Source organism: Ranitomeya imitator, chromosome 3 (genome assembly GCF_032444005.1).
Source record: "Ranitomeya imitator isolate aRanImi1 chromosome 3, aRanImi1.pri, whole genome shotgun sequence".
In the NCBI taxonomy this organism is placed as follows: domain Eukaryota; kingdom Metazoa; phylum Chordata; class Amphibia; order Anura; family Dendrobatidae; genus Ranitomeya; species Ranitomeya imitator.
Window position 1 is genome coordinate 734,139,911 of NC_091284.1, and position 27,701 is coordinate 734,167,611.

Genomic DNA, 27,701 nt, shown 5'->3' on the forward strand with positions numbered 1-27,701 from the left:
GCCCTGGTCACACTGCGTTTCTACAATGTTTTGTGGGTTCGGTCAGAATTCCAGTTCCCACGAAAAATGTGATCCAGACGAACCACCAACAGGGCTATAAAAAAATGCAATGACACAAACTGAGCTCAAAGTAAATATTTTTTTTCTTCCCTTTTACAATGTGTCCATTTGTTCAGACAGGTAAAAAACAAAAACAAAAAAAAAAAAAAACACGCAGTGCTACATTTCTGTGCCCATCTGAACACAGGAACACTTTCAGGGAGGGACACAACACAAATGGCTTTCAAGTCATTGCCGTCTATAGCCCTGTTTTCACTTTGCCTTTTTCCGCCATTACAGCAGAAGTAGAAGCATTGGGAGTAGCGAATCCCACCACCTGCACAGCAATTTTTTTTTTTTTAAAGGGAACCTGTCAGCAGTTTTGGCCAATTTAACCCCTTTCTGCCATTAGACGTACTATTGCGTCCATGTGGGGTGGGCTTTACTTCCCAAGGACGCAATAGTACGTCATATGCGATCGGCAGCGCTCACGGGGGGAGCGCCGCCGATCGCGGCCGGGTGTCAGCTGTTTATCGCAGCTGACATCCGGCACTATGTGCCAGGAGCGGTCACGGACCGCCCCCGGCACATTAACCCCCGGCACACCGCGATCAAAGATGATCGCGATGTGCCGGCGGTACAGGGAAGCACCGCGCAGGGAGGGGGCTCCCTGCGGGCTTCCCTGAGCCCCCCGCAGCAACGCGATGTGATCGCGTTGCTGCGAGGGTCTCACCTCCCTCCCTGCTCCCTCCAGCCCCGGATCCAAGATGGCCGCGGATCCGGGTCCTGCAGGGAGGAAGGTGGCTTCACAGAGCCTGCTCAGAGCAGGCACTGTGAAGCAGCCTGCACTCCTATCAGATCGGTGATCTGACAGAGTGCTGTGCAAACTGTCAGATCACTGATCTGTGATGTCCCCCCCTGGGACAAAGTAAAAAAGTAAAAAAAAAAAATTTCAAATGTGTAAAAAAAAATAAAAAAAAATATTCCAAAATAATGAAAAAAAAAAAAAAAAAAATTATTCCCATAAATACATTTCTTTATCTAAATAAAAAAAAAAAACAATAAAAGTACACATATTTAGTATCGCCGCGTCCGTAACGGCCCGACCTATAAAACTGGCCCACTAGTTAACCCCTTCAGTAAACACCGTAAGAAAAAAAAAAAAAAAACGAGGCAAAAAACAACGCTTTATTATCATACCGCCGAACAAAAAGTGGAATAACACGCGATCAAAAAGACAGATATAACTAACCATGGTACCGCTGAAAACGTCATCTTGTCCCGCAAAAAACGAGCCGCCATACAGCATCATCAGCAAAAAAATAAAAAAGTTATAGTCCTGAGAATAAAGCGATGCAAAAATAATTATTTTTTCTATAAAATAGTTTTTATCGTATAAAAGCGCCAAAACATAAAAAAATGATATAAATGAGGTGTCGCTGTAATCGTACTGACCCGAAGAATAAAACTGCTTCATCAATTTTACCAAACGCGGAACGGTATAAACGCCTCCCCCAAAAGAAATTCATGAATAGCTGGTTTTTGGTCATTCTGCCTCACAAAAATCGGAATAAAAAGCGATCAAAAAATGTCACGTGCCCGAAAATGTTACCAATAAAAACATCAACACGTCCCGCAAAAACCAAGACCTCACATGACTCTGTGGACCAGAATATAGAAAAATTATAGCTCTCAAAATGTGGTAACGCAAAAAATATTTTTTGCAATAAAAAGCGTCTTTCAGTGTGTGACGGCTGCCAATCATAAAAATCCGCTAAAAAACCCGCTATAAAAGTAAATCAAACCCCCCTTCATCACCCCCTTAGTTAGGGAAAAATTAAAAAAATGTATTTATTTCCATTTTCCCATTAGGGCTAGGGTTAGAGTTAGGGCTAGGGTTAGGGCTAGGGTTAGGGTTAGGGCTAGGGTTAGGGCTAGGGTTAGGGCTAGGGCTAGGGCTAGGGTTAGGGCTAGGGTTAGGGCTAGGGTTAGGGCTAGGGTTAGGGCTAGGGTTAGGGCTAGGGCTACAGTTTGGGTTGGGGCTAAAGTTACAGTTAGGGTTTAGATTACATTTACGGTTGGGAATAGGGTTGGGATTAGGGTTAGGGGTGTGTCAGGGTTAGAGGTGTGGTTAGGGTTACTGTTGGGATTAGGGTTAGGGATGTGTTTGGATTAGGGTTTCAGTTATAATTGGGGGGTTTCCACTGTTTAGGCACATCAGGGGCTCTCCAAACGCGACATGGCGTCTGATCTCAATTCCAGCCAATTCTGCGTTGAAAAAGTAAAACAGTGCTTCTTCCCTTCCGAGCTCTCCCGTGTGCCCAAACAGGGGTTTACCCCAACATATGGGGTATCAGCGTACTCAGGACAAATAGGACAACAACTTTTGGGGTCCAATTTCTCCTGCTACCCTTGGGAAAATACAAAACTCGGGGCTAAAACATATTTTTTGTGGGAAAAAAAAAGATTTTTTATTTTCATGGCTCTGCGTTATAAACTGTAGTGAAACACTTGGGGGTTCAAAGTTCTCACAACACATCTAGATTAGTTCCCTGGGGGGTCTAGTTTCCAATATGGGGTCACTTGTGGGGGGTTTCTACTGTTTAGGTACATTAGGGGTTCTGCAAACGCAATGTGACGTCTGCAGACCATTCCATCTAAGTCTGCATTCCAAATGGCGCTCCTTCCCTTCCGAGCTCTGCCATGCGCTCAAACGTTGGTTTCCCCCAACATACGGGGTATCAGCGTACTCAGGACAAATTGGACAACAACTTTTGGGGTCGAATTTCTCCTCTTACCCTCGGGAAAATACAAAACTGGGGGCTAAAAAATAATTTTGGGGGGAAAGATTTTTTTTTTTAATTTTCACGGCTCTGCGTTACAAACTGTAGTGAAACACTTGGGGGTTCAAAGCTATCACAACACATCTAGATGAGTTCCTTAGGGGGTCTAGTTTCCAAAATGGTGTCACTTGTGGGAGGTTTCTACTGTTTAGGTACATTAGGGGCTCTGCAAATGCAATGTGACACCTGCAGACCATTCCATCTAAGTCCTCATTCCAAATGGAGCTCCTTCCCTTCCGAGCCCTCCCATGCGCCCAAACAGTGGTTCCCCCCCACATATGGGGTATCAGCGCACTCAGGACAAATTGGACAACAACTTTTGGGGTCGAATTTCTCCTCTTACCCTCGGGAAAATACAAAACTGGGGGCTAAAAAATAATTTTGGGGGGAAAGATTTTTTTTTTTAATTTTCACGGCTCTGCGTTACAAACTGTAGTGAAACACTTGGGGGTTCAAAGCTATCACAACACATCTAGATGAGTTCCTTAGGGGGTCTAGTTTCCAAAATGGTGTCACTTGTGGGAGGTTTCTACTGTTTAGGTACATTAGGGGCTCTGCAAATGCAATGTGACACCTGCAGACCATTCCATCTAAGTCCTCATTCCAAATGGAGCTCCTTCCCTTCCGAGCCCTCCCATGCGCCCAAACAGTGGTTCCCCCCCACATATGGGGTATCAGCGCACTCAGGACAAATTGGACAACAACTTTTGGGGTCGAATTTCTCCTTTTACCCTCGGGAAAATACGAAACTGGGGGCTAAAAAATAATTTTTGTGGGAAAAAATTTTTGTTTTATTTTTACGGCTCTCCATTATAAACTTCTGTGAAGCCCTTGGTGGGTCAAAGCGCTCAGCACACATCTAGATAAGTTCCTAAGGGGGTCTACTTTCCAAAATGGTGTCACTTGTGGGGGGTTTCTACTGTTTAGGTACATTAGGGGCTCTGCAAACGCAATGTGACACCTGCAGACCATTCCATCTAAGTCTGCATTCAAATGGCACTCCTTCCCTTCTGAGCCCTCCCATGTGCCCAAACAGTGGTTCCCCCCACATATGGTGTATCATCGCACTCAGGACAAATTGGGCAACAAATTTTGGGGTCCAATTTCTCCTGTTACCCTCAGGAAAATACAAAACTGGGGGCTAAAAAAATAATTTTTGTGGGAAAAAAATTTTGTTTTATTTTTACGGCTCTGCATTATAAACTTCTGTGAAGCACTTGGTGGGTCAAAGTGCTCACCACACCTCTAGATAAGTTCCTTAGGGGGTCTACTTTCCAAAATGGTGTCACTTGTGGGGGGTTTCAATGTTTAGGCACATCAGTGGCTCTTCAAACGCAACATGACGTCCCATCTCAATTCCTGTCAATTTTGCATTGAAAAGTCAAACGGCGCTCCTTCCCTTCCGAGCTCTCCCATCCGCCCAAACAGTGGTTTACCCCCACATATGGGCTATCAGCGTACTCAGGACAAATTGTACAACAACTTTTGGGGTCCAATTTCTTCTCTTACCCTTGGGAAAATAAAAAATTGGGGGCGAAAAGATAATTTTTGTGAAAAAATATGATTTTTTATTTTTACGGTTCTACATTATAAACTTCTGTGAAGCACTTGTTGGGTCAAAGTGCTCACCACACCTCTAGATAAGTTCCTTAGGGGGTCTACTTTCCAAAATGGTGTCACTTGTGGGGGGTTTCAATGTTTAGCCACATCAGGGGCTTTCCAAACGAAACATGGCGTCCCATCTCAATTCCAGTCAATTTTGCATTGAAAAGTCAAATGGCACTCCTTCGCTTCCGAGCTCTGCCATGCGCCCAAACAGTGGTTTACCCCCACATGTGGGGTATTGGCATACTCAGGACAAATTGTACAACAATGTTTGGGGTCCATTTTCTCCTGTTACCCTTGGTAAAATAAAACAAATTGGAGCTGAATTACATTTTTTGTGAAAAAAAGTTAAATGTTCATTTTTATTTAAACATTCAAAAAATTCCTGTGAAGCACCAGAAGGGTTAATAAACTTCTTGAATATGGTTTTGAGCACCTTGAGGGGTGTAGTTTTTAGAATGGTGTCACACTTGGGTATTTTCTATCATATAGACCCCTCAAAATGACTTCAAATGAGATGTGGTCCCTAAAATAAAATGGTGTTGTAGAAATGAGAAATTGCTGGTCAACTTTTAACCCTTATAACTCCCTAACAAAAAAAAATTTTGGTTCCAAAATTGTGCTGATGTAAAGTAGACATGTGGGAAATGTTACTTATTAAGTATTTTGTGTGACATATCTCTGTGATTTAATTGCATAAAAATTCAAAGTTGGAAAATTGCGAAATTTTCATAATTTTCGCCAAATTTCCGTTTTTTTCACAAATAAACGCAGGTTATATCAAATAATTTTTACCATTGTCATGAAGTACAATATGTCACGAGAAAACAATGTCAGAATCACCAGGATCCATTGAAGCGTTCCAGAGTTATAACCTCATAAAGGGACAGTGGTCAGAATTGTAAAAATTGGCCCGGTCATTAACGTGCAAACCACCCTTGGGGGTAAAGGGGTTAAGAAACGGCCACTGCCTTTCATGGCTTATCTACTGCATTATAGAATGCTGTGTATAAGCCCCTGGTTCAACCTAAAAGATAAGAAAAATAAGTTTTATTATACTCACCCAGGGAGTGGTCTGGTCCGATGGGTTTCGCAGGTCCGGGGCCTCCATCTTCTTGCAATGCCGCCCTCCTATTGCTTCCTGGCATCGCGCTCGGGCGCAGGCGTACTGATTTCCCCTGTTGAGAGCACAATAAATTCCTGCAATGCGCAGGCGCCGGGAAAGGTCAGAGGCCCAGCACCGGCGCACTGCAGGAATTTATTCTGCTCTCAACAGGGCAAATCATTCCGTCTGCGCCGGAGCGCGATGTTGGGGAGCCATGAAGCAATCAGAGGGCGGCAGCGCAAGAAGATGGGAGGTGCTGGACCTGCGAAACCCATCAGTCCGGACCGCCCCCCCGGGTGAGTATAATAAAACCTATTTTCTTATCTTTTAGGTCGGACCGGGGGGTGCTTATCTACAGCATTATAGAATGCTGTGTATAAGCCCTGAAAGGCAGTGGCCGTATCTTATATCGGCCAAAGCTGCTGACAGGTTTGCTTTAAACACATTTTTATCTATATGCTCTTTTACCCACCAAGAACCATACATTTCTTTGGACAATGACACAGCCATACCAGGGCTTGTTTTTTGCAGGACAAGTTGAAGTTTTGAATAAATCCAACCATTTTACCATATAATGTATTTAAAAAAAAAAAAAAAAGGGAATCAAAAGAAAAGTCCAAGTAGAATGAAATAGAGAAAAACAGATGCAATCCTAGTATGGTTTGTTTTTACGGTATTCATCGTATGGTAAGTTACATGGCAGCGAGATTCTCCAGGTCAATACAAGTACAGTGAAGCAAAAACATATTTTTTCCCACCACCCATTGTTTTCAATGGTTGAAAAACGCTGAAAAAAAATGCTGAAAGAAGGAACCTGCTGCCTTCTGCAAAAACCAAGGTTTTGCACAAAATACAGAGGAAAAAAAAAAAAATACAAAATGTGGGCATCAGATTTGTGAAGTCTCATACACTTTGCTGATACTGTAAAACGTAGACGAAAGTTTGGGTACAAAATGCATTAAAAAAAAAAAAAAAAAAAACGCAACATCTTGTTGTATGTGCACACATGGGAGTCTTAGCACCCCCTCTCAGCACTGCACATATGGGAGCCTCAGAATCCCCCCAGTACTGTACATATGGGAGCCTCAGAAAGCCCCCCCCCCAAAGTACTACACATATGGGAGCCTCAGAACCCCCCCCAGTACTGCACATATGGGAGCCTCAGAACCCCCCCCCCCCCCCCCCCAAGTACTGCACATATGGGAGCCTCAGAACCCCCCCCCCAGTACTGCACATATGGGAGCCTCAGAACCCCCCCCCCAGTACTGCACATATGGGAGACTCAGAACCCCCCCCCCCCAGTACTGCACATATGGGAGCCTCAGAACCCCCCCCCCAGTACTGCACATATGGGAGCCTCAGAAAGCCCCCCCCCCCAAAGTACTACACATATGGGAGCCTCAGAACCCCCCCCCAGTACTGCACATATGGGAGCCTCAGAACCCCCCCCCCCAAGTACTGCACATATGGGAGCCTCAGAACCCCCCCCCAGTACTGCACATATGGGAGCCTCAGAACCCCCCCCCCCAGTACTGCACATATGGGAGCCTCAGAACCCCCCCCCAGTACTGCACATATGTGAGACTCAACACCCCCCCCCCCCCAGCACATACAGTCATGGCCAAAAGTAATGATACCCCTGCAATTCTGACAGATTGCAATCATTTTCAGGAAGAAAATGAGTATTAACACAAATTATTTGGCATTATTATCTTCAGTTAATTTGTCTTACATGAAAAAAAAAAAAACACAAAGAATTGTCCTAAAGCCAAATTGGATATAATTCCACACCAAACATAAAAAAAGGGGGTGGACAAAAGTATTGGCACTGTTCGAAAAATCATGTGATGCTTCTCTAATTTGTGTAATTAACAGCACCTGTAACTTACCTGTGGCACCTAACAGGTGTTTGCAATAACTAAATCACACTTGCAGCCAGTTGACATGGATTAAAGTTGACTCAACCTCTGTCTTGTGTCCGTCCTTGTGTGTACCACATTGAGCATGGAGAAAAGAAAGAAGACCAAAGAACTGTCTGAGGACTTGAGAAACCAAATTATGAGGAAGCATGAGCAATCTCAAGGCTACAAGTCCATCTCCAAAGACCTGAATGTTCCTGTGTCAACCGTGCGCAGTGTCATCAAGAAGTTTAAAGCCCATGACACTGTGGCTAACCTCCCTAGATGTGGACGGAAAAGAAAAGTTGACAAGAGATTTCAACGCAAGATTGTGCGGATGTTGGATAAAGAACCTCGACTAACATCCAAACAAGTTCAAGCTGCCCTGCAGTCCGAGGGTACAACAGTGTCAACCCGTACTATCCGTCGGCATCTGAATGAAAAGGGACTGTATGGTAGGAGACCCAGGAAGACCCCACTTCTTACCTCGAGACATAAAAAAGCCAGGCTGGAGTTTGCCAAAACTTACCTGAAAAAGCCAAAAACGATTTGGAAGAATGTTCTCTGGTCAGATGAGACAAAAGCAGAGCTTTTTGGGCAAAGGCATCAACATAGAGTTTACAGGAGAAAAAAAAAAAAAAAAAAAAAAGAAGAGGCAAAAGAACACGGTCCCTACAGTCAAACATGGCGGAGGTTCCCTGATGTTTTGGGGTTGCTTTGCTGCCTCTGGCACTGGACTGCTAGACCGTGTGCATGGCATTATGAGGTCTGAAGACTACCAACAAATTTTGCAGCATTATGTAGGGCCCAGTGTGAGAAAGCTGGGTCTCCCTAAGAGGTCATGGGTCTTCCAGCAGGACAATAATCTTTATTTTTATATATAGCGCTAACATATTCCGCAGCGCTTTACAGTTTGCACACATTATCATCACTGTCCCCGATGGGGCTCACAATCTAGAACCCCTATCAGTATGTCTTTGGAATGACCCAAAACACTTCAAAAAGCACTAGAAAATGGTTTGAGAGAAAGCACTGGAGACTTCTAAGGCTCCTTTCACACTAGCGTCGGAATCTCCCCGTCGCAATGCGTCGGGGAGAGATTCCGACGCTAGCGTTTGCTGCATTGCACAATGGGTGCAGCGGATGCATTTTTCCGGCGCATCCGCTGCCCCATTGTAAGGTGCGGAGAGGTGGGGGCGGAGTTCCGGCCACGCATGCGCGGTCGGAAAAAGCGGTCCGTCAGGAGAAAAAACGTTACATGTAGCTTTTTTTCTCCCGACGGTCCGCAAAAGCGACGGATGCGACGCGTGGCAATCCATTGCAAATGCGTCGTCAATGCAAGTCTATGGGGAAAAAACGCATCCTGCAAGCACTTTTGCAGGATGCGTTTTTTCTGCAAAACGACGCATTGTGACGGATTGCAGAAAACGCTAGTGTGAAAGCAGCCTAAGGTGGCCAGCAATGAGTCCAGACCTGAATCCCATAAAACACCTGTGGAGAGATCTAAAAATGGCAGTTTGGAGAAGGCACCCTTCAAATATCAGGGACCTGGACTCCTGGAGCAGTTTGCCAAAGAAGAATGGTCTAAAATTCCAGCAGAGCATTGTAAGAAACTCATTGATGGTTACCGGAAGCGGTTGGTCGCAGTTATTTTGGATAAAGGTTGTGCAATCAAGTATTAGGCTGAGGGTGCCAATACTTTTGTCTGGACCATTTTTGGAGTTTGGTGTGAAATGATCAATGTTTTGCTTTTTGCTTCATTCTCTTTTGTATTTTTTAATTTAAAACAAATTAAATGAAGATAATACCAAAGAATTTGTGTGTGCAATCATTTTCAGAAAGAAAATGAGTATTATCTGACAGAATTGCAGTAGCGTCAATACTTTTGGCCATGACTGTATGGGAGCCTCAGCACCCCCCAGTACTGCACATATGGGAGCCTCAGAACCCCCCCCCTCCCAGTACTGCACATATGGGAGCCTCAGCACCCCCCAGTACTGCACATATGGGAGCCTCAGAACCCCCCCCCCTCCCAGTACTGCACATATGGGGGCCTCAGCAACCATCCCTCCCCAGTACTGCACATATGGGAGCCTCAGCACCCCCCAGTACTGCACATATGGGAGCCTCAGCACCCCCCCCCCCCCCTCCCAGTACTGCACATATGGGGGCCTCAGCAACCATCCCTCCCCAGTACTGCACATATGGGAGCCTCAGCACCCCCCAGTACTGCACATATGGGAGCCTCAGCACCCCCCCCCCCCTCCCAGTACTGCACATATGGGAGCCTCAGCACCCCCCAGTACTGCACATATGGGAGCCTCAGAACCCCCCCCCCTCCCAGTACTGCACATATGGGGGCCTCAGCAACCATCCCTCCCCAGTACTGCACATATGGGAGCCTCAGCACCCCCCAGTACTGCACATATGGGAGCCTCAGAACCCCCCCCCCCTCCCAGTACTGCACATATGGGAACCTCAGCAACCATCCCTCCCTAGTACTGCACATATGGGGGCCTCAGCACCCCCCCCCCCCCTCCCAGTACTGCACGTATGGGAGCCTCAGCAACCATCCCTCCCTAGTACTGCACATATGGGAGCCTCAGCAACCGTCCCCAATTGAGGTGCACATATGGAAACCTCAGCGCCCCCCAGCACTGCACATATGGGAGCCCTCCCCATTGAGGTGCACATACGGGAGCCTCAGCACCCCTCCAGCACTGCACATATGGGAGCCCCAGCAATCCCCCCCCCCCAATTGAGGTGCACATACGGGAGCCCCAGCAAACCCCCCTCCATGCGTTGCACATACGGCCATTTCAGCATCTGTAAAGACTTGGTTGGCCTTCACAAGAATATCAAAATAGTGACATAGGCTTGCAGCCGGCCTCTGGCTGACAAGGTAACCAGTGTGTGGCAGGGGGCATGCGGCAGCCCGGTCACATGTGTACCAGCTACTGCTCTATTTAAATGCCATTATTAGATTGAGAGTTGCATAGAAAAAGGTTAATAGCAACCACCGGAGCTCAGACAGACGCTGGCCTCAGTGGAGGGTGGAAAGAGCTCTGCTCCCAAGCCCCCTCACATGCAGACCCCAGCTCTCATGTACAGTTGCATCCATACGCATTATGGGTTATACAGGATGAGAAAACCATCCATCCATGGGCCGTGTCTGGAGATGCTGCTCCATCACTAACGTCACCAGAGCCGAGCTGTAATTCTATACAATCCACGGATGTGGATCCACAAAGGAGCACAAGATTGCGGCAACATTGAGGGTTTACTTACAAGCTCGTGTTCTTATTCGCCACTTTGTGCATGCAGTAGTGCAGTGTGTGAATGTAGTCTTAAGGTAAAATAAATGCCAAATGTCCATACAGCTAACAGCAGTAATGTACAGATGTGTGCGGTGACAACACTATATAGGCTCAGGGTATTTCAACAGACTGCTTCTAAAATCATGTAGGCATCAGTGTGTATAGTGCCACAGTGATGCCAGGTTATAGAATAGATGGTCATCACTAAGTATACAGACATTTTCCATCAAAAGATTTCAGAAACACTTAATTATTAATGCAATGAATTACCAGATAACGTTACCGTAATGAAGCTCTGATCTCACCCACTCCATCACTGCCCACAATACAGGCCCTTAATAGATATGGGATGTGCACGGGTGCAGTGGACGCACTGCCAGGAAGCTTTCAACCTGTCAATAGCGGCAGAGCCACTTGCTAACGGGATTTTGTGTACAGACAAAAAATAAAATAATAATAATCCCTCCAAAAATATAGCTTTTTCATCAAACTGACAAAATGGAATCAGTCAGTTGTATATGAAGAGAAAAACAAAACATCTTATGCAGTGACTGAAGGCAGAAGCTGTGGACAGTCTGCTGCTCCATGCGGCCCTGTCACTTTCCAGGAAAAATCATGTCCCTGTCCCAAGGTCCACTCATGTGTGGGGTGTATAACTCTCACATGTAGGCCACAGACTCTCCACTTTCTCTAGGCCGCCATCTTCCAGAGCCACTGACAAAGCCTCATTTCGGAGGCGATACGCGTGGGGCTATGGCCCACTAGGTCTCCTGGATATCTCAGCCTGTCCTTCTATAGGCCGGTTTGTATTATACCGCAGCTTATTATACTCTATGACTCTGTATGGGGATTCTTTTGTGACCACTATATGGGTAACCTTGTGGCTATTTAGCCTACCCTCTTTTTCTTGGGTCCAGATATGTCATCTTACTATATATATGCCTTTAGATACCCCATGAGCCATTAGGCAGGACGGTATTATTTTATACTTGTTTATATTCTATTGGTATATTGACAGGCGTTATATTTATCTGTATATGTTGTTACATCATGTATCCAGGTGGCCCATAGTGGCGTAGTGATTTTAATTGTTTTTATTGTTATGCCAATAAAGTGTTTTGTATATATATATTGGGTGGTGTGCAATTTTGTAGCAGTGTCTTTTTTCTTCCCTTTTTTCATCTTCCAGAGCCACCGCACAAAGCTCAGGACACCCAGTCACTTGTCCGTCCCACTATAGGCTAGTCCAAACTAACCATGTCTGTCCCTAAAGGTACCTTCACACTGAGCAACTTTACAACAAGAACGACAACAATCCGTGACGTTGCAGCGTCCTAGATAGCGATCTCGTTGTGTTTGACACGCAGCAGCGATCTGGATCCCGCTGTGACATCACTGGTCGGAGCTGAAAGTCCAGAACTTTATTTTGTCGTCAGGCCGGCGTGTATCGTCATGTTTGACATCAAAAGCAACGACGCCAGCAATGTTTTACATGGAGCCAACAACCAGCGAGAACGATAAGTGAGTCGCCGTTACGTCACTGGATCGCTCCTGCATCGTTCTGGAGCTCCTGTGTTTTACGTCTCTACAGCGACCTAAACAGAGACACTGCAGCGATCGGCTCGTTGTCTATATCGCTGCAGCGTCGCTGAGTGTGATGGTACCTTAAGTTTACAGGTGACATACTTTTACAAACATGAATTTGCATACACACATATTACCCTTATAATGCTTAGAAAAGTCCATCTTAGCCTATATTCACTACTGTGATGTATTAAAACCTGATGTGTGCCTTACTCTATACATTACCATATCACAGTCTATCTCACAATACACACTAAAACCGCCGGATATACAGTTAAGGTACTGTCACACTAGACGATATCGCTAGCGATCCGTGACGTTGCAGCGTCCTCGCTAGCGATATCGTCCAGTGTGACAGGCAGCAGCGATCAGGCCCCTGCTGGGAGATCGCTGGTCGGGGAAGAAAGTCCAGAACTTTATTTCGTCACTGGACTCCCCGTAGACATCGCTGAATCGGCGTGTGTGACACCGATTCAGCGATGTCTTTGCTGGTAACCAGGGTAAACATCGGGTAACTAAGCGCAGGGCCGCGCTTAGTAACCCGATGTTTACCCTGGTTACCATCCTAAAAGTAAAAAAACAAACACTACATACTTACCTATCGCTGTCTGTCCTCCAGCGCTGTGCTCTGCACTCCTCCTGCTCTGGCTGTGAGCGTCGGTCAGCCGGAAAGCAGAGCGGTGACGTCACCGCTCTGCTTTCTGGCTGCCCGGCGCTCACAGCCAGAGCAGAGAAGCAGAGCGCCGAGGACAGACAGCAGAAGGTAAGTATGTAGCGTTTGTTTTTTTACTTTTTAGGATGGTAGCCAGGGTAAACATCGGGTTACTAAGCGCGGCCCTGCGCTTAGTTACCCGATGTTTACCCTGGTTACCGGGGACCTCGGGATCGTTGGTCGCTGGAGAGCTGTCTGTGTGACAGCTCTCCAGCGACCAAACAGCGACGCTGCAGCGATCCGGATCGTTGTCGGTATCGCTGCAGCGTCGCTATGTGTGACGGTACCTTTAGGTCCATATATATTTAGACAGAGACAACATTGTTCTAATTTTGGTTATAGACATTACCACAATGAATTTTAAACAAAACAATTCAGATGCAGTTGAAGTTCAGACTTTCAGCTTCCATTTGAGGTTATCCACATTAAAATTGGATGAAGGGTTTAGTTTTTGTTGACTCAGCTGCATGATTTACAGCTGCTAGCCAGCCTGAGTACATGTGGGGATTGCCTGGTGCTAGGGAATCATGTATTCAAGCTGTCCAGCAGCCATAAATCATGCTGCTGAGGTGATGAAAACTAAACCTCCGATCACTAACAAATACTCGGAGACCACCCAAGCAATGAGTATACTCGCTCATCACTAGTTAGAAAACGACTCCATGAGGATGGCCTGAGTGCCCGATGTCCACAGATGGGGGTTGTGCTCACAGCCCAACACCGTGCAGGACACTTGGCATTTGCCACAGAATTCTAGAATTGGCAAATTTGCCCCTGGCGCCCTGTGCTCTTCACAGATGAAAGCAGGTTCACACTGGGCACATGTGGCAGACGTGACAGAGTCTTGAGACGCCCTGGAGAGCGATCTGCTGCCTTCAACATCCTTCAGCATGACCAGTTTGGCAGTGAATCAGTAATGGTGTGGGGGTGGCATTTCTTTGGAGGGCCGCACAGCCCTCCATGTGCTCGCCAGAGGTAGCCTGACTGCCATTAGGTACCGAGATGAGATCCTCAGACCCCTTGTGAGACCATATGCTGGTGCGGTTGGCCCTGGGTTCCACCTAATGCAGGACAGTGCCAGAACTCATGTGGCTGGAGTGTGTCAGCAGTTCCTGCAAGATGAAGGCATTGAAGCTATGGACTGGCCCGCCCGTTCCCCAGACCCGAATCCGATTGAACACATCTGGGACCTCATGTCTCGCACCATTCACCACAGACTGCCACACCACAGACTGTCCAGGAGTTGGCGGATGCTTTAGTCCAGGTCTGGGAGGAGATCCCTCAGGAGACCATCCGTCGCCTCATCAGGAGCATGTCCGGGCATTGTAGGGAGGTCATACAGGCACGTGGAGCCCACACACACTACTGAGCATCATTTCCTTGTCTTGAAGCATTTCCACTGTATCAGCCTGAAACTTCATTTTCCACTTTGAGCATCATTCCAACTCCAGACCGCCGTGGAATATTAGTTGTGATTTACATTGATGATTTTTAGGTTTTGTTCTCAACATATTCCACTATGTAATGAATAAAGATTTCCAACTGGAAAATCTCATTCAGTGATATCTAGGATGTGGGATTTTAGTGTTCCCTTTATTTTTTTGAGCAGTGTATAATTTGCAAAATGGAGCTCATTTAGAGTCATCTGTTTTGCTTTTGTTCATTCACACCCACAGTCTCAATCACTGGGATTAGAAGCATTCCAAAGCCATTACCATATAATGTGACACCAGTTTAGAAAAATCCATCTGTCAGGAGGGTCAGAACTGGATTAGTCAGCAGGAGTTAAGCAATGCACCCGAGTGACTCCTCCAGTGAATGTGAAGGGAATCTTCTAATCACATCGCGCTGTGCTTCTCTGAAACCCGCCAGTAACAAGCCACATGACATAAGCAAAACTGTTGGCATTTCTATGGGGACTGCATTTTCATCAACAAAACTATTAAATCATGCAGATTGTTTTCTAGTCTCCCCAGACAGGCACTACAGTATGTCCGCGTCCCTCTGCACGCAGGACATTTTGGAGATTATATAATGTAACAATGTTTCACATGGTCTATTCCACACAATTGGAAGATTTGACATTTTTCAGGTTTAGCTTCCCATTTTCAAAATCTCAACATTAAAAATGAGGATTATAATAGACAGTGAGACTATCTTGCTAGGACACGTCACCACTTTCTTGTTAGTAGGCGCCAGCCCTAAAGCCCACCTACCAACTAAGAATGCAGGGGACACAGCACTGGTTTACTGCTGCAGCCGCCTAAGATTTTCCTGCAAAGCTGTTCCTGGGCCCTAGTCTGAGCCTCCAGCACACCACTTCATTCTCAGAATATTGGGGTCGCAGCAGTCACTTCCTATGATGGAACACCCCTTTAATGTTCATGAAATTGAAGAGAGAGTCCTGCTGCAGAATCCACATTTGCAAAATAAGTCACCGGATTTTTGTGAATACACCCCTACGTGTCCCAATATAGGTCTCATCTTGTCCACGGGGTTTAGGCTCAAGGCTGATCATAGAGTGGATACAAATCTGGAGGTTAGGTATTACAGTACGGCTTCTCCATGTGGCCAGATTCATTGCCATATGCGGTGTCTCTTCATCCTACAATCATATACACCATTTGATGATGTACTGCTGTTCCAGGTCCTTAATACTGGTAAATGATCATATGGTACAGAAATGGACTCATTGCCAGATCTTCAGATTACATTCTCACACCGCTGTGTGAAAACTGATTGAGAGCATCTGCAGGCCAGACATTTGGAAGTTAGGCCCTATCCCCTCACAATCTATGGGGCTATTCACATGTCGACGCTTTTTTGCAGACCAAATGGTCTGCGCAAAGTCCAGTGGACCTGTCAGACATTGATCAGAGTGCTGAATTAAACCAAATAATGAAAATCTAGGGAGTCCGTAGAGGAAAATCAAATACAATTCAGACAACATTTGGATGCCAACTGTTTGCTGTGTGTTTTTTCACTCACTGATAGAAAAAGAGGTAAAACTTTAAACCCCCTCATCTAGAGGGAACAAAAAATAGAATTATTCTTACCGTTAATTCGGTTTCTAGTAACCCACCACGACAGCACACCTGGAGGATGTTACCCCTTTCCTAATAGGGACAGGAAATGACAAGAGGTTAAATAACCCCTCCCTCATCCTCCCCTCAGTGTTATTATAAAGGACCACAGGAGAATGAATGCTTCAAATTATATTTATTCTTTTCAGAACGTATATTAAGCAAAGGGAGGGATTACTCCTGCTGTCGTGGTGGGTTACTAGAAACCGAATTAACGGTAAGAATAATTCTATTTTCTCTAGTAACCCCCCACGACAGCACACCTGGAGCAGTACCCAAGAGTAATTTTTAGGGAGGGACTACAGCACTAAGGACTTTTTCTCCGAAGGCTAAGTCTTCTTTTGACATCAGGTCAAGCCTGTAATGTTTGGAGAACGTATGGACCGAGGACCATGTAGCCGCTCTGCATATTTGCTCGATGGAAGCACTGGCTTTCTCGGCCCAGGAGACAGCTGTTGCTCTAGTAGAATGGGCTGTAAGCTTTCCTGGTGGTGGAAGGCCTTGAATTTGATAAGCCTCCAGGATTGCTCTTTTGATCCAATTTGCAATTGTGGATCTGGAAGTCTTCTTCCCCTTATTCTGGCCGAGAAGATGAATAAACAGATTTTGATCTTTTCTAATCTTCTCTGATGCATGAAGATAATAGAGTACCATTCTTCGAACATCCAAAGTATGGAAATGTTCCTCTTCCTCATTCTTTGGTTCTTGATAGAATGATGGAAGAATTATCTCCTGCGATTTGTGGAAATCGGAGACGACCTTTGGGAGAAAGGATGGGTCTAATCGTAGGATAAGCCTGTCCTGAAGAATCTTCATGTAGGGCTCGTTGATTGACAGGGCTTGTAGTTCACCCACTCTTCTGGCTGTTGTTATAGCTACCAGGAAGGTGGTTTTCCAAGCGAGTTTATCCATGGTTATGGAAGATAAGGGTTCAAATGGTGGCAGTGTAAGTCCTTTCAGGACTATATTCAGGTCCCAGGATGGAACTATATTTATGGGTCTTGGAGATATGCGAGATGCCGCCGTCATGAATCTTCTTACCCATCTATGGTTGGCTAAAGACTGGTCAAAATAAGAGCTCAAGGCTGCCACTTGTACCTTGAGGGTGCTGGGTCTGAGACCCTTCTCCAGCCCATCTTGTAGAAAATCCAGGATCTTGGCTAGGTTTGGTTTATCTGGGTTAGGTTGCTCAGGAGCACACCACGTGATGAACGTCTTCCAGATCTTTTGGTAAATAGAATTAGTTACCGTTTTGCGACTTTTTTGTAATGTTTCAATTACTCTCTTTGATAGTCCTCTAGTTCTCAGAATTGAGAATTCAGAAGCCAGGCATTTAGGTGTAGCCTCTCGGGATCTGGATGCAGTATTGGCCCCTGGTAGAGAAGGTCTTTGACCGGTGGAAGTGCTATTGGCCCATCTATCTTTAGACTGATGAGGGCCCCAAACCAACCTCTTTTGGGCCAAAGTGGAGCCACTAGGATCACCTTGAGTTTTTCTGCCCTTATTTTCTGCAGGACTTTTGGTAGGATCGGCAATGGCGGGAACGCGTATGCTAGCGAGAATGTCCATGGCTGGACCAATGCGTCCACAGCTAACCCCGGATTCATCGGATCTAGCGAGAAGAACTGGTCTACCTTTGCGTTCTGACTGTTCGCGAACAAGTCCACTTCTGGCTGTCCCCATCTTTTGACTAGTATCTGAAAGACTTCTGGGTTTAGGCTCCATTCTCCTGGATGGACCTCTGTTCTGCTCAGGAAGTCGGCTTGTACGTTTATCTCCCCTTTTATGTGTAGGGCGGATATGGAGAGAACATGTTCTTCGGCCCACGAAAATATTCTTGCTGATATTCTTTTTAGATCTTCGTGTCTTGTACTTCCCTGGTGGCGAAGGTGGGCAACTGTTGTCATGTTGTCTGAGTATATTTTTAAGTGGGAATTTTGTACAAGAGTTACCGCCGCTTTGAGAACTTCTTCTACTGCTTTTAGCTCTTTGAAATTCGAGGATTGTTGTGCTATTTCGGCTGACCAGAATCCCTGGAATATGTGCTGGTCTACCGTAGCTCCCCAACCTTTTCCACTGGCATCTACTGTTATGGTCACTGCTGGGACCTGCAACCAGGGAACTCCTCTCATTAAGTTCTCTTTTTGTAGCCACCATGTTAATGAGGACTTTACATGCGGTGGTATCCGGATCTTTTTGTCTAGAGAACCTGGGGATCTGTCCCAGCTTGACAGAATATGAGTCTGAAGTATCCTGGTGTGGGCTTGAGCCCATGCCACCATCTGGATGCAAGATGTCATGGTACCTAGAACCGACATGGCCCATCTTAGAGATACTCTCTTCTTGTCCCGCAATGTTCTTATCCTTGATGTAAGCAGGGACCGTTTTTGTTCGGGCAAGAAAGATGTTTGTCTGTGGGAGTCTAATAAGACCCCTAAAAAGATCTTCGTTGTGGACGGAACCATATCCGATTTTTTGGGGTTTATCACCCAACCCAGAGATGACAGGATCTGGACTGTTGTTTGAAGATGTTCCTGTAGAATTGGAACCGTGGGAGCCACTACCAAGAGGTCGTCGAGGTATGGGATTATGCATATCCGTCGACTTCTGATGTACGCCATCACCTCGGACATGACCTTTGTAAAGATCCTTGGAGCTGATGATAGTCCGAATGGGAGGACATTGAACTGGAAGTGGTCTATAACTTCTCCTCTGGTGACTGCAAACCTTAGAAATTTCCGATAGGTTGGATGGACTGGGACGTGATAATATGCGTCCTGTAAGTCGATGGTTGCCATGACGAAGTCTTGCCCTATTAAGGGTACTGTCGATCTGACGGACTCCATTCTGAATCTTCTGTAGGTTACATATTGATTCAGCGGTTTCAGATTGATTATCATCCGATGGGTTCCGTTTGGTTTCCTTATCAGAAATAGGCTGGAATAATGGCCCTTGTTTCTTTCGTCTTTTGGGACTGTGGAGATCACATTGTTGATTAAGAGATCTTCTATCCCAGTTATCAGGGTGGACTGTAGCTTCGGTGTTGATAACGTTGTAGTTTTCATTCTTTTTTGGGGATATGATGTAAACTCTATTTTCATCCCCTCTTTGACCAATCTTAAGGTCCACTGATCCACACCGATCTCTTGCCAGACTGGGAGGAAGTTCGAAATCCGACCCCCCACTATGACGGCGTCATTGCTTTCTCTGGTTTTGGGGTTGTGAAAGAAAAAGATTCCTGTCTTTCCCTCCTTTCGGATAGCTCCAGCGACCTGTTTTACCCTTTCCTCTGTATTGAGGAGTATGCTCCTGCCGAGTGCGGAAGGGTCTTTTCCTAGGGTTTCTAGGTTCTGGTAAGGTCTTTTTCTTGTCTGAAGCCTTCTCCAAAAGGTCATCCAAGGCTGGTCCAAACATATACTTTCCTTTAAAGGGAATAGAACACAGCCTCATCTTGGAAGTCATATCCCCAGACCAGGATCTTAGCCAGAGTGCACGCCTTACCGAGTTTGACAGTGCGGATGATCTCGCCGTCACTCTCACGGATTCTGCAGAAGCATCTGCTAAAAAGCCTGTTGCTTTCTGGAAGATAGGCAAGGAGGCCAGAATATCTTCTCTCGGAGTACCTGAGGACAAGTGCTCCTCTAGCTGCCCCAGCCAGCGATGCATCGATCTAGCCACGCAAGTGGATACTGAATTGATGTTCAGTAAAGATGCTGACGTTTCCCACGACTTCCTTAGTAGTCCGTCCATCTTACGTTCCAGAGGGTCTCTCAGTTGGGAGGCATCCTCGAATGGTAGCGTGGTCTTTTTGGCTACTCTGGCAATCTGGACGTCCACTTTTGGGACTTCTGACCAGCATGACGCTGTCTCGGCATCCACAGGAAATCTGTCTTTAATTTCCGCTGGAGTAGTCAGCTTCTTTTCTGGGGATTCCCACTCGTCCAGAACTAAATCTCGGATGTTTTGGTGAATAGGAAACACCTGACGCTTCCTAGAACGAAGTCCTCCAAACATCTCTTCTTGCACTGACTGTGCCGTCTTCTCTTCCTCAACCTCCATAGTTTTTCTTACAGCCGTAAGGAGTTCTTCTATATCAGATGAAGAGAAGTAGTATCTCTCTTGCTGGACAGTTTCAGAGTCCAGGGATAATTCACCCTCCTCTGGGGGTTCGTCCGATGTCTCTCCCTGAGAGTCCTCCTGCTCTTCCTCCTGTGGATTAAGTTTCCTTTTCTTAGCCTCAGGAGGGGCACTAGGAGATGGTGTAGGCTGGGAAAGAGTGGCCAGAGATGTTTTAATCTCCTGCTGGATTAAGGTTTTAATCTCCTCTATCAGGGATGGCCGTTCCTCGCTGATAATTTTGTCTGTGCATTCTTTGCACAATGATTTCTTGTATGAAGAGGACAGCTTCTTCATACAAACTGCGCATTTGCGGGTAGTTTTTGTTTTGCTTCCTGATGTGGGTTCCTTGTCCCCCTAAAAAGAAAGGGGAGAAGGAATCATAAGACTACAACCCACATCAGGGAATGGACACCCGGGGCCAGACTACTCACTGGGGCCGGGATGGTGCTGTGTTCTGCAGGTGCAGAGCGCGAGAAAGCAGACATCTCCATAGTCTTCACCACACAGTGGTCCTACCTGCGATGTCTTCCTGTCCAGGGCCTGAATATATAGGCGACCGGACGCAGCACCTGTCCTCCTGGATGAGGACCTCCTCCTCCGGTGTCCGGAAGTACGTGGGGGGAGAACGCCGACGTCTTCCATGCTATCTCCTAGCGTTCCTGGCTGGAACGCACGAGGAACTTCCTGATTCAGAGAAGCCGGCCGGCGTCTGACGTCACATCCGGCCGCCGGCTTCAGACCGGAAGTACCCACACACGCGCGCGCGGTGCGGAGGAGGAGAAGGGCTGGAGAGCTCCGAGAGGCCTCCAGCCGAAGAACGCCCCAGACCTTACCCGCAGGCGCGGAATGGTGGCGAAGGAGTCCCGAGTCGGAGGAGACGGGAGCAGCGACAGGGAATGGACGTAAGTCTGATCCCAGCTGCCCGGCCAGATTATCTGTATTCCCCCCGGTGACCGCTGCCGGCACAGTGCACCTGGGATGACCTCTTCATCCCTAGTAGGGACAGGAAAGAACACTGAGGGGAGGATGAGGGAGGGGTTATTTAACCTCTTGTCATTTCCTGTCCCTATTAGGAAAGGGGTAACATCCTCCAGGTGTGCTGTCGTGGGGGGTTACTAGAGAAAGCCTAAATGAGACCTTTTATCGAATGGGTTACCTGTCAAAGCATATACATAAGCTATACACATTTATGGTCTGCACGTTGCCTTCCTTATCTTCAGTCTTAACTATGCTATAGCTACCCCCATCCCCTTTGTGATATGTTCCTTGTGCGTTTTATACATTATAAACTCTAAAGATCGCTCAATACTTGTACTTTGCACTGTAACTCCGTAGCGCCTGCATTATTGTCAGGATAGCTGTCCTACCACTGAGCACCATCTACCCAGAGCGCAGATTCCAACCTTTCTAGTTTTAGACCGGAGCAGATTTTAGTCTTTATTGAGGGATCTCGAAAATGTAACCGGTGTCCAGCTAGGGCATATCAGCTTCACACTCGCAATAAGGATCCAGCCAGGAAAGCCAACTGCTGGAGGCGTGAATTGGGCTACGTCCCCTACTGAGAACGGTTTCCTGTCTCAGCTTCACACTATATAAAAGGACTATAATCTTGAACAGAATATGGTAGGTGATTGGCAAGAAAGTTTAGCCCCCCCCTCCCCCCCCGTATTCTTCACACTACTGGTTTAAAATATTGTACAGACAGTATAGTGGCCTTAAAGAAAAAATAAATAATTGTTCTCCAACTGCCTGCGCTGCAGCATCTATAGGCAAGCAATGCTCTTAATCTGCGTGTGCGTCGCCCACTGTGTACAGAGGGCCGGAGCGCACACAAGGGGCTGCCGTCACCGCTGCACCTAGGAGAACAGTGCACACATGATTGCTCCCAATAGATTTGGTATTAAAATTATAAGTTCAACCCCGCTGTGCCACCAACGTATTCAAATATACCATGAATAGCGATGAGCGAGTGTGCTCGTTACTAAAGTTTTCCAAGCATGCTCGGATGATCTCAGAGTATCTTGGCCATGCTCGTAGATTATGTTTGTGTCGCTGCAGCTGCATCATTTGCGGCTGATAGAAAATCCCCACATCTACTCAGGCTGTCAAACAGCTCCGCGACATGTATTCAGGCTGCAAAAAAAAAATTGCAATCAATAATAATCTTTATTTTTATAGAGCGCTAACATATTCCGCAGCGCTTTACAGGTTGCACACATCATCGCTGTCCGCGTTGAGGCTCACAATCTGAATTTCCCATCAGTATGTCTTTGGAATGTGGGAGGAAACCCGAGAACACGGAGGAAACCCACGCAAACACAGAGAGAACATACAAACTCCTTGCAGATGTTGTCCTTGGTGGGATTTGACCCCAGCGCTGCAGTGCTAATCACTGAGCCACCGTGCTGCCCACGATCATTTCTCCTAGGAGATACCAGGAATCAAAGTGCAGGTCATGTGGTGGCTACTTCGTGTCCAGGTCATACAGCCACTGACTGTTGGTTGCATGCCCATCCTCGAAGAGAAAGCAAACGTATTTGCGCTCCCGTGCGGTCGGTGGGCACGTCAAAATGCCGCATACAACGCATGTCCCTGTGTATCCAATGTTAAAGATAGGTACGCAGGATGCATTCGGAAGTGGACAGTTTAGGGGAGGAACTTCGCAGCCATACGCAGACCAGCCACGCGCAAGTGTGAACCCGGCCTAAGAGTATGTGCACACGTTGCGGATTCTCTGCGGATCCGCAGCGTTTTTTGCAGTGCAGAAACACTGCAGATCCGCAATTGATTTACAGTACAATGTAAATCAATGAAAAAAAAAATGCTGTGCACACTTTGCGGAAAATCCGCTGCGGTTTAAAAGTAGCATGTCACTTTTTTTGTTAATCTGCAGCATTTTTGTACCCATTCCATTATAGAAAACCGCAGGGGTAAAAAACGCAGCAAAAACGCTGCAGAACCGCACAAAAACGCAACAAATCCGCAGGTGCGTTCACTGCCAGGAGAGGCAGAATCCGCACCAGGAATTCCTAAGCCTAATCCGCAACGTGTGCACATAGCCTAAGTGAGAGCTGCTGCTCTGTGACTTCCTCCACATGTCCGTTACATCCGAAGGAAAGCAGAGTGAAGTGGCCACTGGCCGAGCTCGTGTGCAATAAGGCTACTTTCACACTAGCGTTGGAATCTCCCCGTCGCAATGCGTCGGGCAGAGATTCCGACGCTAGCGTTTAACGCACTGCACAACGGAGGCAGCGGATGCATTTTTCCGGCGCATCCGCTGCCCCATTGTGAGGTGCGGGGAGGTGGGGGCGGAGTTCCGGCCGCGCATGTGCGGTCGGAAAAAGCAGTCCGTCAGGAGCAAAAAACGTTACATGTAGCGTTTTTTGCTCCCGACGGTCCGCCAAAGCACGACACATCCGTCGCACGGCGGATGCGACGTGTGGCAATCCGTCGCAATGCGTAGTCAACACAAGTCTATGGGGAAAAAACGCATCCTGCAAGCACTTTTGCAGGCTGTGTTTTTTCTGCAAAACGACGCATTGTGACGGATTGCAGTTAACGCTAGTGTGAAAGTAGCCCAACGGCACATGAGCCCTCGGAGAGCAGGCGCCAACATCGCTGGAGCGGCGCCTGCACCAGAGGCTAGGAGAGCTGCTCCTATTTCACATGGGGAACTACAGCGATTGAGGACGGGCTGCCCAAGTAGTGGGACATATCATCTGATTCATGCCGGCTGAACCACGGGCGTCACACGTATAACATAAGCTGCGCTATTGTGCTTTAACTCAAACGCTGCAATGTTTCAGAGAACATTATACCGTACTTTGAAGAGACGGCGACTATGCACACACAGAGAGGCCTGTGAGTCTGGGGGAGCAGGGCAGAGAGGAGCCACTGGATCTGCATTGTGGTAGTCATCTGAAATACACAGCCCCTGGCCCCGCTGCAACATACACGGATACAGCACCGCAGCCAGCGCACGGCTCCCGACACTCCCATGGTTCACACTGCGTTAGTGGCAGTACGCTAACGGGATCCGTTACACAGCGCCACTAACGCAATGTAACGGGTCCGTTAGCGCTGCCATTGACGGCAATGTAACTAACGCATCGTTAATGTATGCCATTTTTGGCATGCGCTAGCGATGTCCCGTTAGTTTCGGACGGACCTCGGACGCTGCTTGCAGCTTTCAGGGTCCGTTCCTCCCTAGTGCAGATCGGGTATCTGCACTAGCGGGATCGCTAAACGCGATCCCTTTTGGGACATTGCGTTAGCGCATGCGCTAAACGGATTGCCCTAACGCAATGTGAACCTTAGCCACCATGAGCCAGGTTTCCTCTAAACCCAAATCTTTTATCAGTCTTTTGAGGATTTCGTTTTGACGGGGAACATGGGCTCTGTGTCACACCCGTGCTGGACAATAATTGTTCCTATGCTACAAGAAGAGAATAATAATAATAATAATAATAATTTTTATTTATATAGCGCCAACATATTCCGCAGCGCTTTACAAATTATAGAGGGGACTTGTACAGACAATAGACATTACAGCATAACAGAAATACAGTTCAAAACAGATATCAAGAGGAGTGAGGGCCCTGCTCGTAAGCTTACAAACTATGAGGAAAAGGGGAGACACGAGAGGTGGATGGTAACAATTGCTATAGTTATTCTGAAATTGATGGCCGTGCCAGATCTATCACGTGACACTAATGACTAGAATAGGGTTCATGGTTCAGGACCGTCGCTCCATTTTCCCTACTGCAGTTTGTGCCATCCATAGGGGCATCACAAGGAGCTTCACATAACCCTATAGAAGGCAGGAGAATCTATCGAAATCATTAACATTCGATGTACTCACATATACAGAAGCCCAGCGACTCATCGCCTCCATTATACAGAGGTAAACACAGCGAGCGGCGAGCTCTAAAGCCACGTTTGCATTTTGACATTGGCAGATAAAAAAAAAAAAATTTAGCACCCCGCCGGCCAACAGCAGCAGCAGGGGGACCCCGCCGGCCAACAGCAGCAGCAGGGGGACCCCGCCGGCCAGCAGCAGGGGGACCCCGCCGGCCAACAGCAGCAGCAGGGGGACCCCGCCGGCCAGCAACAGCAGCAGGGGGACCCCGCCGGCCAGCAGCAGCAGCAGGGGGACCCCGCCGGCCAGCAGCAGCAGCAGGGGGACCCCGCCGGCCAGCAGCAGCAGCAGGGGGAACCCGCCGGCCAGCAGCAGCAGCAGGGGGACCCCGCCGGCCAGCAGCAGCAGCAGGGGGACCCCGCCGGCCAGCAGCAGCAGCAGGGGGACCCCGCCGGCCAGCAGCAGCAGCAGGGGGACCCCGCCGGCCAGCAGCAGCAGCAGGGGGACCCCGCCGGCCAGCAGCAGCAGCAGGGGGACCCCGCCGGCCAGCAGCAGCAGCAGGGGGACCCCCGCCGGCCAGCAGCAGCAGCAGGGGGAACCCGCCGGCCAGCAGCAGCAGCAGGGGGACCCCGCCGGCCAACAGCAGCAGCAGGGGGACCCCGCCGGCCAGCAGCAGCAGCAGGGGGACCCCGCCGGCCAGCAGCAGCAGCAGGGGGACCCCCGCCGGCCAGCAGCAGCAGCAGGGGGAACCCGCCGGCCAGCAGCAGCAGCAGGGGGACCCCGCCGGTCATTATGGGGTGCAACTGGTTTCTCTTTGTGACTTTTTATACAAGGAGAAAAAAAAAAAGTGTATGCTACGGAGATGAACACAATGATAGACTGCGCTCACAGTCAGTGGGGTCCCCTTGCTGCCATTTGTATCACTTCCACTTTTTGACATTAAATGGGTTTATGGTTTCAGAAAAAAAAAACAAAAAAAACTAAATCCCCCCCACCGATCCAGTGCTTAGTCTGTGCCACTGACCCTGACATTGTCTTTAACGCTGCAGACAATCAGTGAGCACAACAGCTCTGTACCATCAAATTGGGAAGAGCCACTGATTGGCTGCAGCGCTGAGGACACCTCATTGGCTCTGCGGACAATAACTGAACCAGGAACATTGGAGATTCACATGATCTCATGTCAGTGCACAGGTCAGGTGAGAAGGGAACATATATATATATATATAGGAGGCCGAGTGGTCAGACGGGAGGATGGATGTGTATGTGTTGGAGATATATATATATACACACATCCTCCCGCCTGACTCCTCGGCCTCCCCGGCGGGGGCACAGACGGCCGCACACTATACCCGGGCACTCCTCGCCTCTGCCTATTTTCCCTTTGAACGATTCACCCGACACCACTCACTTACCGGCTAACTGCTCCCCGGTTATACCCGAGGACCGCGCATGTGCAGCACAGGTTTAGCTGCCGTCCTGTCCGCCGCTCCCGGTCACCGCACTCCTCTCCCCACTAACGTTCCCGCTCAAGTTTGAATTCGCAAGCTCCTCCCGCTGTTGCCATGAGGATGCGATGACGTCATGGCTGCAGCAGGCACTGGGGGCGGAGAGAATGTATGTATCGCTGAAAGATGTGCGAGAGTGGGAGGAGCGAGCAGTGGGCGGAGATCAGTGACGTCAGCGGCGTGTTTCAGAGGAGGAAGTCGTGAATAGCCGCTTCCTATAATACACTATATTACTGTGTGGCGGGCGGCCGTGTGAGGAGGAGGAGGAGGAGGTCCGGTGCTGGGGCGGCGGTCTGTGGCTCAGGGCTAGTGCTCGCTGCTGTGCAGGTTGTAGGATGAGGCCATGGAAATAATCCGGGTCACTCCTGCATGGACTGAGCCAGGGAGTGATGCCCGTGTCGGGCTCGGTTCACACACAGCGGACTTTGCTGACCACTAGTCTGGTTTATGTTAAAATCCCGGAACTACAGGCGTGTGGACGGTGTGCGGCCTCCATCTTTTCCAGCCGTGGTCTGTAGTGTAAGCGGTGCTGCTGGTCCGGTCTCGGTCGGACAGGGCGGCGCGGGCTCGGTCGGACAGGGCGACGCGGGCTCGGTCGGACAGGGCGACGCGGGCTCGGTCTGACAGGGCGGCGCGGGCTCGGTCTGACAGGGCGACGCGGGCTCGGTCTGACAGGCCGACGCGGGCTCGGTCGGACAAAGCGGCGCGGGCTCGGTCGGACAGGGCGACGCGGGCTCGGTCGGACAGGGCGACGCGGGCTCGGTCTGACAGGGCGGCGCGGGCTCGGTCTGACAGGGCGACGCGGGCTCGGTCTGACAGGGCGACGCGGGCTCGGTCTGACAGGGCGGGGCGCGGGCTCGGTCGGACAGGGCGGCGCGGGCTCGGTCGGACAGGGCGACGCGGGCTCGGTCGGACAGGGCGACGCGGGCTCGGTCGGACAGGGCGACGCGGGCTCGGTCTGACAGGGCGACGCGGGCTCGGTCGGACAGGGCGGCGCGGGCTCGGTCGGACAGGCCGACGCGGGCTCGGT

At 48.4% G+C, this 27,701-nt stretch overlaps 1 protein-coding gene across 2 annotated transcripts in view; it reads right to left on the reverse strand.

Annotated features, from left to right (window-relative positions):
- The window catches only part of RACGAP1 (Rac GTPase activating protein 1), a 62,227-nt gene extending 35,516 nt beyond the window's left edge, over positions 1 to 26,711 (reverse strand). Inside the window, exon 1 of one of the 2 annotated variants that reach the window (XM_069758821.1) lies at positions 26,579 to 26,711. The gene's annotated coding sequence lies outside the window, so the exon portion shown is untranslated. Of the gene's footprint in view, positions 1 to 11,090; positions 11,138 to 26,578 lie in introns of those variants that run through there. The other variant, XM_069758822.1, reaches the window with a different exon arrangement.
- Between the last annotated feature and the right edge of the window lie 990 nt (positions 26,712 to 27,701).